The sequence below is a fragment of the Cervus canadensis genome, chromosome 17 (genome assembly GCF_019320065.1).
Source record: "Cervus canadensis isolate Bull #8, Minnesota chromosome 17, ASM1932006v1, whole genome shotgun sequence".
NCBI lineage: Eukaryota > Metazoa > Chordata > Mammalia > Artiodactyla > Cervidae > Cervus > Cervus canadensis.
In genome coordinates, this window is record NC_057402.1 from 47330684 (window position 1) to 47346945 (window position 16262).

General features: G+C 45.9%; 1 protein-coding gene across 1 annotated transcript in view; it reads right to left on the reverse strand.

The window, feature by feature from the left end:
- The window catches only part of ABHD2 (abhydrolase domain containing 2, acylglycerol lipase), a 109178-nt gene extending 96844 nt beyond the window's left edge, over positions 1-12334 (reverse strand). The window contains exon 1 of the mRNA XM_043489547.1: positions 12204-12334. The gene's annotated coding sequence lies outside the window, so the exon portion shown is untranslated. The remainder of the gene's footprint in view (positions 1-12203) is intronic.
- Positions 12335-16262: the final 3928 nt, after the last annotated feature.

The following is a 16262-nucleotide window of genomic DNA, read 5'->3' on the forward strand; positions in this document are numbered from 1 at the left end:
GGGAAAGTGATCCCATTTCCCCCAAATTAATTTACTTGTGTAAGTTGGATGCACCCTCAAGGATAAAGCAGTGGTTTGTAAAAGTAGGGGCTTCCTGGGTGGCTCAGACAGTAAAGAATCTGCCTGCAACGCAGGAGACCAGGCTTCAATCCCTGGGTCAGGAAGATCCTCCTGGAGAATGGAATGGCAACCCACTCCAGTATTTTTGTCTGAGAAATCCCATGGATAGAGGAGACTGGTAGGCTACAGTCCGTGGGGTCGCAAAGAGTTGGACACGACTGAGCGACTAACAATTTCACTTTTCACTTTGTAAAAGTAGGGGACAGACACCCCACCCCCACCAGCCAAAGTGTGTCAGTATCACTGGGGGGAGCTATTTGCAAAACTACATCCCACTTCTGACATTCCACTCTGCTCCCCACAGGTACCAAAGGCATCAGCTTCATTCTAAGCCCTACGGGGACTATGAAAGAAGTACAATACATGGCGTCCAGGAAATAATGAGCAAACAGTGTAAACCTATATATAATGAAGAATAAAATCCTAAAGTTCCAACTATGAATACTGGAGGAACTCGAAGGAGGAGGTGGACTCAGATGGCTAGAGAACCATCTAGGGAAGGGAGGGAACAGAAAAGAGGGAAAGGAGGGGTGGGTGCAGACCTCAAGCTGGGCTCAGGAGTGCAGCCAAGACCTGAAGATGCTGGATAACCAGGAAATGGGCAGGCAGGGCAGGAGGGGTGAGTCTGGGAGCAGTGGGAGTGGGTCACTGTGGAAGAAGCTTCGGGGCTTTACTTCCAGGGGGAATTCCAGACAGCAGCTTGGAAGATGGTGCCCTGGTGGAGCCCAGTGGGCTGGCCCACTGGGGTACGGATGTGCCTCCGTAGACATGAGAAGCCCTTGTTTGGCTGGGTGTAACCCGACCCGTAGGATGTTGGACAACCATTGTCATTCACCTCGTGAACATTGCCCCAAGTGGCCATGACATCACAGTAGTTTTTGGACAATCTGCTGAAGTATACAGGAGTCTTCAGTTGAGGACCATCCCCTCCAGGCCCTCAGAAACGTCCCATTTCCTACCTTCGTGTTTTGCAGATACTTATTCATGACTAGAAAATCAGCAAGCCTCATTGCCACATAAAAGTGATGATTCATGTCCCTTTGAGCTCTGCTGGGGATTCTGGTCCATGCCTTGCTAATCCAATCCTCAGTGTACAATTCTACACAAGTTTCAATTCAGAGTGTGGAGCACGGGAGTGGGGGAGGGGGCAGCACTCTGTAAATATTTATTAATGGATTGAGCCTGGGGAAAAGGACTAATGCATCATCACCTTTCTGATCCTTGAGCAGACTTTTTCCATGAGATTATTACATTAGGTTGAGAGATACAGGCCAGTATGAGTAACTTCCATACCACAGGGGCTTCCCTGGTGGCTCGGTGATAAAGAATCTGCCTGCAATGCAGGAGACCTGGGTTCCATCCCTGGATGAGGAAGATCCTCTGGAGAGGGGAATGGCAACCTACTCCAGTGTTCTTGCCTGGGAAATCCCACGGCCAGAGAAGCCTGGTGGGCTACAGTCCATGGGGTCGCAAAGAGTCGGATACAACTTCACTGCTGGACACACATGCACGCGTGCCATGCTACAGTGGGTCAGGAGAAAAAGCTCAGTGTGACGCGGGCTGTCAGTAGCTTTTGGATATTTGAAAGAACATCTTGCAGTTCAGGCAAATAATTATTCATTTAAGTGAAAGTTTTCCATTTTTTGTCACTCAGATAAGCTAATGTCCAACGCCATGCTTCTCTTTACATTTCCCCCTGTTTATCTAAAGATTCAGAGAATTATAAATCTACTTCAGAAACTGCTCATAAATAAGGGAAAAAAAGAGAATTCAAAGCAAAACAAACAAACAAACAGGCTGTTTTATGTAGCAGAAGAAAGGAAAGATGCCCAACGAGCAGGTAGGCAGAAAACTACCCATTGATTGTTGGCATTCAGATAAATACTGAAATACTAATAGAAGACTCATGGCTCCTGTTTATTACTCCAAAACATCCAATGCAACAAAACTGTCTATGTCTTTTGCCAACTGACATGAGCTTATTTGAGCTAGAAAATTTTAATCTGAATACAATTAATACTAAGGTTACCCTCGATTGAGAGGTTAATGGAACTTTAAAAAATAGGGATCTTTTTTTAAAAAAAAAAAATAGGGATCTTTTTTTTTTTAGGCTGTTCCCTATGGCATGTGGGATCTTAGTTCTCTGACCAGGGATCGAACCAGTGCTCCCTGCATTAGGAGTGCATGGTCTTAACTGCTGGGCCACCAGCAGTTATCTTCTGGAAGTTATCTTCGGGAAGTCCCGAAGATTATTTTTAATATCTAAGAAAAATGGAAAAATCCTTCCTTAACCATCTGTGGCATTCGGAACAGGTTTGTGTAAATAGGTCAGAACAAGTCTTGTTACAAAGATTTCCGATTCATAGAGATGCTCCCCGGAGGTGTGCAGGGGTGGTGGGGTAGTGAGGCTGCTCACAGTAGGGTGACAGGCTTTGGGGGCAGACAGATCTGTCCAGAATCACAATCCTACCACTAACTGGTTGTACGACTTTGGGCAAGTTTCTTAACCTCTTTGCACCTCAGTTTCCTTACCCATTAAAATGGGGATGATAGAGTGTCCTGCTGTTACCATAAAAACATTAGATGCAAACACGATGACTTGGCAATGGTGTGTCCACCAGATGTGGCAAAAGAGGGAATCGATTTATCCAACTGGACTAGAGGGTCCCAGGGCAGAGCCCAAAGTGTGGGTCTCTTCAAGCCTGATTAGTCCAGGTCCTGAACTTGCCTGTGAGCAATCACCAGCAACCCCAATTTAACCATCTCATGCAGGTGATGAGTAGATCACAGACATTCTACACATTCCCGTACCCATTCCTGACCAGTAGCTTGTCTATCAGCTCCCCCAGAGAATTTATAAAGTTTATGATTCACAGATTAGGGGTCAAAGACCCTCATCCTGAAATCCAGTAAGTGTTCTCTGGCTAATTCTAACTAACAAGTCACTATCTCTTCAAAAGGAAGGAGCAGAACCAGATGAAAACAAAATTCCTATTTGTGTAGCTCTACAGTTAATCAAATGCTTGTGAGCTAAATATTAATACATTACGTTGGTTAATCCTCAAACAAGTCACAAAGTGCACCGCTGTTGACAGTGGAGACCTATACGGAATTTATTGTTTACAGAGTGCGTCCTCAGACATTACCTCACTCGGTACTTACGACAGTTCTGTGAGTTATTACTAATGCCAGGGAGGAGGAGTCTGAGGCTTGGAGACCCACCCTGGGCCAGGCCTGGGAAGGGCTCTAGGAATACAGAGAAACAAGCCACCTGTCTGTCTTGGAGAGCCTTCACAGAGCTGGCTGGATCCTGATCCCTTTGGCCCCACTGACAGCAGCTCTACACGTCCTCTCCCATTCAAAGAGGGCCTTCTCGAAATCTGCATTCCCCTCCCAGGCTCTGTAGTGGCAAAGTCAAGATTTCTCTTGCAATTTCAGGGTAACATCCAGCTTTCTATGTAGAGGCAATAAATAGAGTGATGGGTGACATTAACGACAGACCAAGTGAAAGGGGCTAAGTTTTCTAGATTGGGGGAAAAGTATGCTTGACTATCATCTCCTTAGCATTTCCCATCATCTTACTATTTAGAAGGGAACATTTTTCAATGTCATTGACAAGAGTGAGTGAGCACTTTATTTACATGATCAGAATAGAAATGGGAATTGCAACCGGGGTATTTGGAATCTGAGAAGCTGAAGTCTACAGTCTGGGCCACACAGCAAACGATAGCTGGGAGGGGCTGGAAGCTCAGCAAGGATTCATGGAAATCCAACTCTGGACCAAACAAGGGGCCAACAGTGGGGCAGAGGGTGTCCAGTCCCCAGAGAGGAGCCTGGATGGTAGAGGCCCACCAAAGAGAGGGCTCAGTAAATGCTTCTTGAAAGATGCTAGAGCAGGGACTCCTCTGAAGATCCAGTGGTTAAGACTCCGAGCTTTGAAGGCAGGGGTGAGGGTTTGATCCCTGGCTAGGGAACTAAGATCCCACACCCTCTGTGGTGTGGCAAAAAAAAGACTTCAGTGCAATCACGTCATCCTAGGAATACTGTGCTTTCCTGAATTTTTTGAGAGCAGTAATGCCATAGCTAGATACTGGAGAAAAGTTAACATGATGCCAAACAATACATGCAGAGATTTGCTAAAACACATCACTCCTCGTTAAGTGAACAAAGCAAGGAACAGACTCAAAGGGTATTTCTCTTTGTTCAACAAAAGCATGTGGAAAGGAGCCATGCATGACACAAACATGACTGGAAACCTCTGTCATGAGGTTAGATTCCCACTGGGGTATTTCAAACTCAGGGGCCAGGTGGCCCCCTCTATGGGAAAAAAAATAGTCCTGCCTTGTATTCGATTCTTACATTAAATTGCTTTTTTTCTTTTTTAAATGCAGGGACCCCAGAAGAAAGGAGCTCTAATTTATGTATTTATTGGACATTGAGTGGCATGGAGGATCTTAGTTCCTTGACCAAGGATGGAACTCGCGCCCTGTCTTGGGAGCCCAGAGTTTTAATCACTGGACCACCAAGGAAGTCTTTACATTGAATTACTTTTATTCAATTATTATTTCCTATACTATTTCTTAAAATATATAAACATAAAACCAGACATAAATTTACCTTAGCACTTTTCCAATTATGGAGACTAAAATGAATGTACAAATAAATACAAATAAAATTATCCAAAGAGTATAATTCAGATTGACCACACTTGACTACACCACTTTCCTCTGGTGGCTGGAACCTGTTTCAGCCTCCATTTGCACACTTGGCTTCACCTGATGCTATCTTTTCTCCATATTAAGTCTATCTCTGTGTTTTTCTCATAGCAGGTTAACCTGGCTCTAACTCATCAGAAATTTACACACAAATAAAGGGCACTGAGCGACCTCCCCAGTGGTCCAGTGGTTGATTTTGGTTGTTTGGTTGTTTAGTTGCTAAGTCATGTCCGACTCTTGTGGCCCCATGGACTGTAGCCTGCCAGGCTCCTCTGCCCATGGGATTCTCCAGGCAAGAATATTAGGGTGGGTTGCCATTTCTTTCTCTAGGTCCAGTGGTTAAGAGTCCAATTAAGACCTGGTGCAGCCAAATAAATAAATAAAAATAGAAAAATAATAATAACAGGCACTGAGGCAGCCTGGCTGGACCCTAATATAATATGGTCATCCCAGTGATCCAGGCATACCTTTAAAATATTGCCAATTATCATTAACATGAGCTCTAAAAGTCTGAGTGTTCTTAATTTAAGGAGAACTCAAAGAAACTCAAGGACATACCCTTAGTCTTGGATTGGGAAATATCTGTAACCCAGAAGGAATGTCATGGTACTGACTGCTGGAGGAGAGCAGAAGGTGCCATGGGGACTCAGATGAGAAGTCACATTGCATCTCAGAAACAATATGAGCCACCACCTGACATAGAACATCAAGAATTTAATACATGTAAACATACGCTTCAAAAGACTGACGTACAAGCACATCACATCAAAGGGCCTCATTCCAAGCTGTGGAGGTCCCACCCTGGCTTCCCCCATGCCTCATCCTTAAGAACTACAACATGGCACTTTATTACTGTGGTTTTTTTTTTTTTTTTTGCCACAGCTTGCAGGATCTCAGTTCTCCAACCAGGGACTGAACCCAGGCCCTTGGCAGTGGGAGTGCAGAGCCCTAACCAGTGAACTACCTGAGAAGACATGTAAGACATGAACGTACCCTGACTCCCATGAGCCAGCTCGCATCACTCTGACGGCACCATCGCATATTGACATTGTGTGGTCTGTATCCCCTAAAAGAAACTGGGCACAAAACTGTACCAAAGGATGCCACAGCTAGGTTAGCTTAAGTGAATGGCCTGGTTTCCCAGCAGAAGAAAAGCTGGCACTGTTTAAGGAAACTGAAAAAGGGGAACCTTCCTTGAATAGAATCCTCTACTTCAGACCTTCTCCAATGCCATGATTCAATTTCCATTAGCAAAACTGTTTCAAAAAATTATTTATGTATTTAAACTGTTGGCTGCACTGGGTCTTTGTTGCTATGCGCAGGCTACTCTTACGGGTGCTCGGGCGTCTCACTGTGGTGGCTTCTCTCACTGTGGCTCATGGGCTTAGCTGCACCGCGACATCTGGGATCTTCTGGGACCAGAGATTGAACCCGTGTCCCCTGTACTGGCTTTCCTGGTGGCTCAGATGGTAAAGAATCTACCTGCAGTACAGGAGACCCAAGTTCTATCCCTGGGTAGGGAAGATCCCCTGGAAGAGGAAATGGCAACCCACTCCAGTATTCTCGCCGGGAGAATCCCATGGACGGAGGAGCCTGGTGGACTACAGTCCATGGGGTTGCAAAGAGTCGGATACGACTAAGCGACTAACACACACCCCGGCACTGGCAGGCGGATTCTTATCCACTCGGCCACCGGGAAGCCCTCCACCTTTTTAATCAATCTAAATATGTTCTGTTTAGAAGGCTGCTCTATATTCTGGGAAGTGGACCCTTCCCCATTTTTGGTGTTAAAATGTCTTTTCTTAAATGATGGTGATGATGGAAGAGTACAGAGCTTTTTTATTTCCCTATTTGAAAAACAAAATTTGGCAATCCTGTGTTGGACTTCCTGATTTTTTTTAACTGCTGTCACTGACATGACTAAGTAAACAGTACACAAATACATGCCTAGCGTGACCATGCAGAAATGGGTTGGTTTTTCAAAGCTTCTAACTATCCTACCTCCAGAGGCTGACTGATAACATCACCCCCTCTCATATTACATCACACAGCAGCTATGGCACAACTAATTGATAACATGGACGCCTAGCGAGGAGCAAAGATCAGAATGCAACGATTCTCCATTAGACTCGCTGACTGACATTATGAAGATTCAAAGCAAGGTCAAGGTCACTCTAAATTAGATTCGGAAGGAAATAAAAACAAGATGAAGATTAAGACACATGGAGAATGGGAAAGACTTCAGAGGAGAGAAAAAAATTATATTCCCAAATATTGCTTGGGAAGGATGCTTCACAGAGGTATAGATGTGAGAGCTGGTTTTTCCTGGGGTGAGAGAAAGGAAGGGGCGGGGCTTAACATAGCCGACCAAACAGGAAGTTGTGTCAAGAAGGGAGGGTTCCTCTTCTGATGCCTAAGGTGGACACGGAGCCAGGGCTGGGGTGTAGGAGACGCGATTAGACGTGGTAGAGATGCCGAAAGGCAGATCAGGAAGGCCCAGAGCTTTCCCTGGAGACCAGAAAGCACAGCAAGCTTTCCCAGGTGATTCCAGCACATCCTGCCCAGAGGGCAGGCCAAGGGCCTAAGGTCCAATGCTCATTTTTCAGCGTCCCCAATCTCCCTTCATAGGAGAAGCTTCAGGAGAGGCCCTCCCCCTCACCTAGCCTCCTCTAAGGCTCAGAGCTATAGGACATAGAGGAGAAAAATATTTGCCCTCAAACATCCACAAAAATGCCTTAGGATCTCCATGTGAAGCTGTTGCCTAAATAAGACTTGTTCTTAGCAGCCTTGGAAACAGAATTGAATAGATCACCTTTGTGAAAAAGGATTCTGAAGCTCTTCCCATACTGCAAAGAAACACTAAGTGGAAAAAGGCAGGGTTCCAAATAGCAAGTATCATCTGCTACCATTTGTGTAAAAGGGAAAGATAATCATAATGGATTTGCTAATAGATGTTGTAAAATATCTTGGCTGTGCCCGGAACACCTCTGGAGGATGAAAAAATCAGTGACAGTGGTGCCTCTAAAGAATAAAACAAGGTGGCGGCATCAGGGATGGACAGAGATGTAGTTCCTACCTCACTTTTGTGCCTTTCGACTGTTTTCTTTCATCATGTAGATTCGTTACCTACTAAATTTTTTTTTTGCATTAAAAACACTGAAAAAATTTAAATAATAATAATAAAAAAAACCAGAATAGTCTTTCTGGAGCAAAACCAAACACCCTTGTTAATCTGGACAGCTGTCTTCCCGGCGCACACCAGATGCTCAGTTTGTTGAACTTAATGAATCTCTGCTTAAAAGAAAACAAAAGAAAATCAGAAACCAGGCAAACCCAAGGGTATCAGTTCTAATTCTCTAATAAGCTCTTTACCTGGCTGTTACTTAACTACCGCAAAAGACCAGAAAACAGGTCCTTGGGTCACATGCCCTGCACCCAGTTGGGTCCAGTGCGCCAGCCTCATGGGTAACAATAGGTCTGGTGGCCTGTCCACACCAGCCCTTTTATAAATAGAAAACATATAATCCAAAAACATGATGCCTTGGAACCAAGACCACAAAAACAAACGTGCAGACAGGAAAATGATCCTGAAGGGAGATGTCAGCACCTACAAGGTATCAGTACAGAAATAGCAGCTTGTGGGTTAAAATACGTCAAGCACCATCCAAAAAGGTTAGAACATGCAGAACTGCTATGAAATCCTCATGCCAGAGCACATGAAGAGGAGGCCTGAACTCCCTGTGCCCTGTTCCTAGGGACAGTATAGCCCAAGATGATACAGGAAGGCTGAAACACCCCTTGCCCCAGTCATCTATACTCTTAAATTGGTCAAAAAGTACTCAAAACCCACACTGCAAAAAAAAAAAATCAGACTGTTGTAAGCAGTAGGTTGTAGCAGAAATTCTGCCACACGAATTCCATTGTATTAGAAGGCTCTCTCTCCTAGGGCTTTTCAAAGAGCCAGGTTACAGGCAAAGAATAAGACAGACTTCACCACGGTCTTCCCTAGGACTAAAGATATTATTTTGAGGTGTGGACAGGAGCTTGGGACAAGGGTAGTGGGGAACCACTATACTCTCCATGGTCCCTGCCAGAGATTCCCAGGAAAAAAGTGGAAATGGAAGAAGGGAATGGCAACCCTCTCCAGTATTCTTGCCTGGAGAATCCATGGGCAGAGGATACTGGCGGGCTACAGCCCATGGGGTCGCAGAGTTGGATATGACCCAGAAACTCAGACACACACACACACACACACATACACACACACAAGAAACAACAGCAAATGAGAAGCCCTTTCACTCAGATGTTACGAGAAAAGAAAGCAAGAGAGAAAAGGGCCCATATTCATACACAAAGAAACTACAACAATTATTCTAAGATGGCTGAGGTCTAGAATGTCCTAGACAAAATAACACAAACAAAAACCCAAACTCAGAATCAACTGTTAGGAAGGTGCGAATCAATGAACAGTGATCATCTTTGGTTCATTCTAGAAAACATGTAAAAACACAGAAGGGAAAAACCAAAAGTGACCAGATTCCTGCAAGAAATAAAGATGACAGGTTATCTTCTGATGAAAAGGGAACTGGCTGGCAGATTGAGAGTAGATATTTATCAGACCCGTGAAGGTGACAAAGGAAGTGAAGGTGAAAGCAGAAGAGAAAGAAAGGGAATTTCCCCAACTAAAACAAGAGGTAAAGAACCATTCCACTGCACGTGCCATCTGGTTTATTTCAAGCTCAAGAAAAGAACAGGAAAAACGCAGTGAAATTGGTGAAAGAGCTAGATTACCAGCAAGAATCAGTCATACACTTGTGCTTCTGCCAGGGAAGGCAGGCGCTGCTGGTGCTTTCCCTGCTCCCATGACTAAGTAACTTACTTAAATGCATTTGACACATGATCCCTGAACTTCCAAAAAGCACTTAATACAGTGGCTCATGAAATCGTAATCTAAAAATGTTCACCCATTTATAATCACGCTGCCTCACACTGACAACTGGGACGAAGGGCCGAGCAGAGGGGAGAGATATTTGGAAGAATGCCGTGGAGACTGATATCATCAGGGACTTTATCACTTTGGGGGTTTTTTCTCCCTATTTTAAAGAGAATGAGATTTGGAGTCTAAAAAAGAGTATAATTACAAGGAGAGGACTAACAGAGACAATGAATTACCTGATTCAATAAAAGACAGAAAAATAAACAATAAATAAGAAATAGAATGCGATGTGACTTGGAAAACCCCACAGACATCTGTGCTACAATGAAATCTGGAATATGTTTAATGAACTGGGGGAGTGGAGGCAGGGGAAAAAATCAGTTCCTGATAGAAAATACTGGCGGGTAAGTACGAAGAAAAAAGGATTAAAAAGGCAACAGAAGACTATATTTAGCAAATCCATAATGCGTATTGTGTGCCAGGCACTGCTCTAACTGCTTCTGATATCAAAACCTCAAAACAACCTCTAATCTAAGTACACATTATTTTCCTTGTTTCAGAGGTGAACAAGCAGAGGCACGGGCTTCCCTGGTGGATCACCTGCCAATGCAGGGGATGCGGGTTTGAGCCCTAGGTTGAGAAAATCTCCTGGAGAAGGAAATGGCAACAACCCACTCCAGCATTCTTGCCTGGAAAATTCCGTGGACAGAGGAGCCTGGCATGCTACGGTTCGTGGGGTCACAAAGAGTCGAGTGAACAACAACAGAGGCACAGAGAGGTTAAGTGACTTGCCCAAGGTGATAGCCAGTAAAAAGCAAGGCTAGGGTTCAAATCCAGGCACCCTGGCCTCAAAATCTGTGTCCTTAACATCTCTGCACCCCACCCCTAGAATTTCAACTCAGAAGAGTGAGAAAAGTAGCTAGGAGTGAAATACAAGTCATGCACTTGCTAGACCCAGGGTCAACAGATCAACCTTTAGTCATGGTTCTGTGATGACCAGTCAGTCCTCTGACCTCCCCAGGCTTTCATTCCTTCACCTGTGCATTGGAAAGGCTGATTAGATGAGCTCTACCTTCAGCTCTACAATTCTACAAAACCATGCTGACAATCAGCAGTGTACAGACCAGTCTGCTTTCTGACTGGTTATTCAAAGGTGAATTCACCCTAAAACAGGCAGCACACTTGCTATTAAGGTTCCTTCTCTGTCTCCTGACTTTCAGAAGATTATTATGTCCTCTCCATTCAGGCAAGTGAAAGAGGGTAGTGAAAGGAAGGCTGTATGGTTTCTCTTCTGGACTCTGCTTTGTGTGGTTGCAATGAAATGGCCCTCGAAAAGCTCTGGGCCAGATCACATTAACTCTACTAAACCTACAGTCCCTCCCACTCCCAGGCATCTCTCAGGAGTCCGATCTTGGAGCCTGCCTTTGGATCTGGTTACCGGAATGCAGGTGAAACTGACACACTGGAGTTGAAGCAACCAGAGAGGAATTGGGAAGATTAAGAGAGTTCAAAGGAAGGAGTTTCGCGATGTCTAAATAAACCTTATCTTCTGGCTATGGTCTGTTCTCTTTGCTAACATCCACTCTTGAGAGTGAGACCACCAGTTCATTTGGAATGAATTCAACACCCTCTTTCAAACTAGTGAGCCCCCAGCAGTATTCTTCTGGAAGTAGGCCTCAAAGTCAGAGTGCATCTGTGTATGAAGAAGGGCCTTTACAGGTCAGTCGCACAGTCCTCTGTTGCGAGTCCTGTCTAAGCATCCCTGGCAGGTGGCTGTCACTTGGCCTCTGCCTGCTCACTTCCAAGGTCGAGATGCTGGCTGCCCCGCCTAGCAGGGCCTGTGCTGCTGGACAGCTCTCACTGGGGGGAAAGACCACGAAGCGCCTAGAACAGTGCCTGGCAAGAAGCCGAGCTCAGTAAGTGCGCCTCCAAGTGGGTCAAAAGCTGCCTCCTTACAACTTGAACCCATCAGTCCTGAGTGTGCCCCTGGAGCCCCAAAACGCAGAGACCCTTCGGATATTCGGGGCTGTAATCAGATTCCTCGGCCCTCTCCTTACAGATGCGGATCCCAGATCTCCATCACCAAGCTTGGCAGACCCCCCTCGCCAGACCCCCCAAGTGCGCACTGATGGACCAATGACCGGTAGGGAGGCCGCAGGCGGGGATGTCCCCAACCTCGGTATCTGAAGCTGCAAGGGACAAAGGGCTTTCAGGAAGGCGTATCCCACCCTATGTGAACCAGGCTGCCTCCCTCCCCGCCGGCCCTGGGGACCCCCGCAGCGCCAGGTGACAGGCCCCCTGAGGATCCGGGGCTCTCAGGCAGCTGCGCGATGGGCCGAGCCAGGACAAGGGATCTCGAGGCTCAGAGGCTTGACCCGACTGATCGCGGGCTCGATCGCGGCTCAGCGGAGCTCGCTCGGCCGTGGCTTTACCTGTGCTTGGTTGACTACAGCGGCCCAGCTCGCCCCCGGTCGCGCTCCCGCAGCTCCGCGGCTGCCGCCGGCGGTCATGGAAATGCAGCCGGAACCCCTGGCCAGTGCAGCTCCCGCCGCTACCGGCCCCGCCCAAGCAACTGCCGCCACGCCCCTGACGACCGCTTCTGCCACGCCCCTAACCGCGGAAACCCGCCTGTTCATTGGGCAGCCCAGCGGCTGCTCTGCTAGCCCCGTGCTCTCATTGCACTCGGAGGGCAGCCCATTGGTCAGCGGACCTGCTCCTCAGAGTGGAGGCGGAGCCCTTAGCGAAGAACTCCAAGACAATTGGTTATTTTTGACGTCGTTAGCCCGTGGGCCAAGGAACTATAGGATAAAGCTAGCGCGGAGGGGGCAGGGAAAAGAGAGGAGGGCTAAAAGATGGGTCTTGTTTGATGCTGATGGAGGCGGGGTGCAAACAGGGAGGCAATTGTGACCACAAGCCGGGCGGGGTAGAGTCAAGTGTTGTCTGGGTTTGGGAGGAGGAAGGCACGCAGGTAGTTCAGCTTCTGGGTCTGAAGGCTTCAGGCCGACCGATGGACTCAACTGTAGTCCAGGACACCAGGACAAAATTTCGGGTCGTGTCCCACGAGAAAGGAGGCAGGTTAGTGAGTCATCAAGCCGCAAGGGGAGGAAAGGATGAGGAGGCAGCCGTCTCTAGCCTCTTCTAGCTAGGGAGGTGTGATGGGGACATGCGGGGCAGTGTGGATCTCAGTTATTGTCCCACTGTTCTTTCTGTCCTTATGACGACCCTTCCCTAGTTAGAGGCAGCCTGGAAGAATGTGGCCTTTGGAATCCTAACTAGAACTCTGTTGGCATGTACAGGTTACATGGTCTTGAGCAAGTCATTTAACCTTTCTGCTTAGGTCCAGATTTTTTGCTTTGGCAACTGAGATGAACAGTAGTTGATGAGAAGATTTAATAACTCTCCACGCCCCCCACCCTCTGGGCTTTCTTGGTGGCTCAGTGGTAAAGAATTTGCCTGCCAACACCGGAGGTGCGGATTCGATCTCTGAGTCAGGAAGATCCCCTGGAGAAGGAAATGGCAACCCACTCCAGTATTCTTGCCTGGGAAATCCCTGGACAAAGGAACCTGGAGGACTACTGACCAGGGGTTGTAGAAGATTCTGACTTGAGTTAGTGACTAACTAACAAGTAACAAGAAAACACTAACAGTGCCTGGCACTGAGCAGGCAGGCATTCAGGCAAGACTAGTTCCCCACTCACTGACACATCGGTGTATGGAATTAGGACCAGTTCTAACATTCTATGAGTCTGAAACTGCTTTTGCATTGGCATGTGCTTTTACCAAGAATAGAACACTTGACTGACTTGAAAGGCAACTGCTCTAGGGCAGACAGGGCCACCCTACCAAAGCACCCATAGGGCTGGAAGAAAGAGAGCACAGGATGAGATGGGAATGGTGATTTAGCCAGAGATGGGAAGTGGTATTTGTATCAGTGTTAAATTTTTTCTGACACATTTCAGGATTATGATAAGGAAAAATGGAGCTTCCTTTTTCCTATTCACCCATCCAAGCATGCAACGGCTCATGTTTCATCGTTTTGAAGGCTAATCAGCACTGGACCCAAAACCGGTGCATAAAATCTGTCAGGAACTCCTGAAGCCCCTTCCCTATTCTGAAGGTGTGGAAGTCCTAAAATGTGAACAGAAATAAACCTTCAAGCCTGAAGTTAGCCCCAGATCTTTGGGTCTGCCTTTGAGAGAACTCACACCCATGGTATTCTAGGTTGAAGGAAGAGAAAGAATCCTTCACTGATGCTCTGTTTTTCATTCTGTTGTCATGTTACCTAAAAAATTTTTTTAACCTCAACATTTATTTATTCCTCTATATTCTTTTCATTTGGGGAAAGAAACACTCAAAGATTATAGTGAGGGACCCCCCCCCCATAGTTCTGACTCTTTATGTTAATTGTTTGTGCCTCCAGCAACCTAGATGTCCATCAACAGATGAATGGATAAAGAAGCTATGGTACCTATTTACAATGGACTATTACTCAGCCATAAAAAGGGGCACATTAGAGTCAGTTCTAATGAAGTGGATGAATCTCACTGGAGGCTATAATAGGCTAGAGCCTATTATACAGAGTGAAGTAAGTCCAAAAGAGAAAAACAAATATCATATATTGACACATATATATGGAATCTAGAAAGATGGTACTGGTGAAATTATTTGCAGGTTAGCAATAGAGATGCAGACATAGAGAACAGAGAACAGACTTGTAGTGGGGAGGAGAGGGCGGGATGAATGGAGAGAGAAGCATGGAAACGTACACTATCATATGTAAAACATATAGCCAGTGGGAATTTGCTCTATGACACACAGATCAAACCAGTGCTCTGTGACAACCTAGAGGGGTGGGAGGGGGTGGGAGGTGGGAGGGAGGTTCACGAGGGAGGGGACATATGTATACCTGTGGCTGACCCATGTTGATGTATGGCGGAAACCAACACAATATTGTAAAGCAATTATCCTTCAATTAAAATAAAATTTTAAAAAGTTTGTGCTTGCAGGAAAAGAGCTTTAGATCTGTGGCCAGTTGGATATGTGTGTGTTCATGTGTATGTGCATATGTGTGTGTGTGTGTGTGTGTGCGCGTGCACACACTTGAACAAAACAGTTCTGTTCCACAGTTTTCCAGTTGTGTGTTTATTTATTTATTTATTTATTTTTGTTGTGTGTTTAATTGTACTGCTTGGTGCCCATACATATGTCTGCACGTGTGCTGGGGGAACAGGTTTGCTCCTGCTGGTGTTTGCCTAAGGAGACTGAGATGTCTCGTTAGGTTCTGAAAGGCACAAAGTGGCTCCCGAGATCCAGAAAGACTTTTCCAGCTTGATTCAGAGCCGCAGATAGCAGCTGTTGGGAGTAGATTGCAGATAGACTTAGCATTGTGAAAATGGATTTTTCCACACAGGTCAGGAACAAAGCTTCAGCCAAGAGTTCCAGAAAGGGATGTCCATCCAGTTCAGAAATTCTAAAGCATAATTGTGTCACCAAAGCTCCAAGGGAGGTACAGAATGAGCCCAGGCAGCAGAGAACAAGGGAAAGGACATGACAATCTTTTCCTTTGCAGCTCTGGCTGGTTTAAGTAATGATCCATTACCATTTGCAACACATAGGACTATTTTCTTATTGGTTTCTGGTTTCTGTTTCCTCTCCTCAGCTTTGGCTCTTGCCATATTCTGTTGACTCAAATGATTTCCCTCTATAAATCTTTTCTGTGGAAGGCCATTTAGCGGAAGAGAATGGACTCAGTTTTGCCTTTAAATTTAGTAGCCTGCTGGGATTGAGAATTTGGGACGGCTTGGTTTGAGGTAACTATTGGTTAGCACGTGGCTATGAGATGCATTTCTGAAAGCATGAGAGTGCCTTGGTATAAAGGGAATGAGGGAGAGGGTGTGCACCCACTCACATTCCGGAATGACTAAAGCTCCATCACTTTACTGAAGGAGCACTGACTCTAAACTCACCTGGGGTCTCAGCAGGATTTGTAACCAAGTCGCTGAGGTCTTCAGAGAGATATCAGGCAGCAGAGGTCAGAGTAGGTAGTGAGCTCTATTTATTCTCTTATAGCAAAGTCAGTGATTCACTCCGTCTGTTGTTTTCATTATCCTGTATCCTTAGTGAATGATTGAGAGCAGTGGGATTTGGCATCTATTCCACTGGGACTTGAATCCTGGCTCCTCCTCTCCCAGGTTTGTGACCTTGGGCAAGTTCTGTGTGTCCATTTTTTTTTCCCGTAAAATTCAGATGATGGTATTTGTGCTTCCTTCATGGGGTGCTGTGAGGAGCAAACGAGTTAATAGATGTAAAGTGCATCTAACAGTGCCTGCCACATATTTGGCTCTTAATAAATGTGTGCCTTATTTATTTATTAGCCCAGAGTCTTAACCACTGGACTGCTAGGGAAGTTCCTGCCATAGTTATTATAGGAACTCACTTAAGAACATTTTTCTAAGTACTAACTCATTTTTCAAGTTCTGTCCCTCAAAAGT